This window comes from Apis dorsata, unplaced genomic scaffold (assembly GCF_000469605.1).
Source record: "Apis dorsata unplaced genomic scaffold, Apis dorsata 1.3 scaffold_88, whole genome shotgun sequence".
Taxonomy (NCBI): Eukaryota; Metazoa; Arthropoda; class Insecta; order Hymenoptera; family Apidae; genus Apis; species Apis dorsata.
Genome location: NW_006263386.1, coordinates 1,387,794 through 1,391,108, shown reverse-complemented (window position 1 = coordinate 1,391,108; position 3,315 = coordinate 1,387,794). Strand labels below are relative to the sequence as shown.

Here is a 3,315-nt window from a genome sequence, read left to right as displayed (position 1 = left end):
GAAGCCGCAATCTCTATGTTGATTACAATAAAAAAAAAAAAAAAATGGAGATTTTCAGTGATATATCTCAATATCGGGGAAAACCACTCGTATCTCTGCAACGATCCCGTAACAATCGTTTATACATAAATTATACATAAATTATTTATTTATTTATTATTTATTTATACATAAATTATTTCTTCTTCTTTCATATATTCGTGTACACCGTGGTAGATGACAGCTCGTTCGATTAGACATTCGGGTCGTGTCAACGTTATACCGTCAACGAAAATTCTATTTGAACGTCTGCGCAAACGAACGTGTGTCACTTTGAGCATTAGCAGAGAGGTTCAACGTTCGGCCGGTTTCGAGTTCGTTATCGTCGCCAGTGTTCAAGACGCGTAGCGATTTTCAAATGAGCCCGGGGAAGGGTGAAGGTGTTGCTTTACCACGTACATAACGTGTTGGCATCCTGACGTCATTCGCGGCACTTTCTGCGTGACGTGCGCGCACCCACACTCTCGTTAGCACGCAGACTGAACGTACATACTACGGCACGAAATCACCTCTCTGTATAAATATTTGCACACCCAACACGACGGATATTTTTGTTAAATTTTTCCTCTCGACGAATCTCGATCTCTCCTTGATTTCTCTTTTTCCTCTACGGTTCACGATTGCCTTTTCGTAAAAAAAAAAAAAAAAAAAAAAAAAAAAAAAAAAGATGATGGACAAAGGGTAAATCGGTGCCCAACGAGATAGATTTTAATTTGATGCGATACCTGACCGTTTCCTTATTTCGTTTTCCCAGAACGTTTGATTAATTGGGATACCATGATCTATCGTCTTCTCTCCTCCGACCCTTTTTTCTATTCCTTGAATCTCTCTTTTTTTCCTTCTCCGTTGTGTGTACAATCACCACGGCGTGGGCGTAGAAAAGGATTTTCCGATGTACGACTCGCCCACGCGGTTTACCAGAGACCTGTCACTGTGCTCGGGCCTGCTCGATTATAAACGAAATCGAGGGAGGAATTATGAAAGGACATTTTATTCTTGCTCCTTGATGCTCATTTGGAATGTTGTCAGGAAATTTCGAAGCGAAATTTTGATATCGATTGATATCGTATTATTGGTAATTATCTCGTGATTGTGTGATAAATGATATTAGTGAATTGAAAGATATGGACTTTCGTTGGTTGAAGTTTTTTAATTGAAAGATTTGCCATGAAAATGACAACGATAACGAATAAATTTCGTTACGTGTGATTAAGTTTCATAACTTTGTATAGAAATAATTTTGTTATATTTTGAAAAATTGAGAGATACGTATCAATCATGTGAATATCAATTTTGTCTTTTTTAAACATTGTTTTATTTGTTCAATTCTAAACTTTTTAGTGTTTTGCTGTTATATTAAAATTTCAAAGAATTGAGGATACGTGTATCAATTTCATTTTTTTTTTTTACTATTATTTCATTCCATTTTTATTTGTTCATTCTACAATGTTTCTACAATGATTTACACAATTGAATTGTATTGTACTCAAAAAAAATACTAAAAAAAAATATGATTTTGTACAGTTTTTCCTATAAAAATAAAATTTTTCTTGATTTACTTTCTTTTAAATTTATGAAAACGTCTGTTTTTCACTTACTCTCTCAATTTTGTAATAATCTGAAGTAATTTTGTAATTTTAACAAAAGAATATTTTTCTATCTTTTTAAGAGAAAAATAAAAATTCTTGACAAAGGTTATTTTCGTTGGGAATCCTTTAATTTTACATTGAAGAACAAAATCAATTGACTTATATTCCTTAAAATTCACTAGAATTTTGGTTATTTTAATATTATTATAAAAAGAATTAACACTGATAAAAATTTTCTTAATAATACTATTTTATTATGCTAAAAGAATTTTGATAGACAAATATTTACAAATTTTTAAATTTTAAAATATAAATAGACGTAACAAAAGGAACGAAAATAAAGAATTTTTTCTCTTCTGAAAGAAAAATCTATATTTATGAAATTTTGATTTGCAACCGTATTTGTAAATTTCCTAACAAGGTTTCAAATTCATCCTATATGGATCATATACAATGCATATACTATATACTATATATTGTGTATACATACGTATACGTATTAGATACGTATATATATATATATATGCATACCTATATACGAAACATGAGTTGCTCAATCGAATGCTAAACAAACCAATTATAGTGATACTATGACCATTAGAATTCGACCTTTGACACTGACAAAAAAACTTTCTTAACAAATAGGTATAGAAATATAAATTTCTTGGTTTTATACTTATGGTATAAATTGAGAATGTCTCGGTTGCGAGATACTACAGTTTCTGAAAAAAATAGATAAAATTAAAAAATAAAAGAAATATGATTTAAGTTCATTATTCTTTTTTATTACTTTCGTTTTATAAAATATATCTAAAATATAAAATAATGAATTTAATAATAAAAGCTAATAATAAATTCATTTTTTCATCTTTTGAATTTTTTATTCTTTGAATTTTTTCACTCCATATTTCTTGATTATATCTTTTTTTTTCGAATATTTTTAATATTTTCTTTTTAACACTTTATATTAACTAATTAATTATTTTAAATATTTTTTCATCATTTAATTAATTAATATTAAATTTATATTAATATTAATATTAAAATCTTTTATCAAAAAGATACAGATTTATTTTTCTTTTTAATTTCTTTCCTTATGTTTCTTTTTTCGAGTTTTTTAACCCCATATTTTCAATTTTTCTTCATAATTATTCTAGATTTTTTTTCTTTGTTCGATTAATATTTAATATTAAAATCTTTCAACAAGAAAGTTTGTTCACATTAATTCTTATAGATTAATAAATATCATAATACATAACATACATTTTCTTTCATGTTATCAACATTTAACCATTTCATATTTCTAAAAGACCAACCTCCAATTTCAACAAGATAACGCAATTTCACTATCGATACATTCTATACAATAAATCATTCTCAATTTTCACGAGATACACTCTCCCTCCCTCTCCCCAATCGATCTTTCATGGAAGATATAAAAAATTAAACGACCCCTTGACAAACATTCCGACAAGAAATACAAAGAAACGAAGATCGAGTGTTGACTACGTTAACGATATTAAACATTCCATTATCAGTTAGATTTTCCAGTTAGATTCATCGTTTCATCGTTTTCCTACCGCAAATAACCGGTATGGACTGAAGACACGCTTTTTTACGATCCATGTAAAACACGGTAAAACACCGACCTTCTCGCTGTTCACAGGGCAAACATAAACTTAAGGAG

General features: G+C 28.9%; 1 protein-coding gene across 3 annotated transcripts in view; it reads left to right on the top strand.

The window, feature by feature from the left end:
- Window positions 1-3,315, top strand: part of LOC102675637 (neuronal acetylcholine receptor subunit alpha-7-like) — a 265,300-nt gene that overhangs the window by 1,814 nt on the left and 260,171 nt on the right. The gene's annotated exons all lie outside the window — the stretch shown is intronic.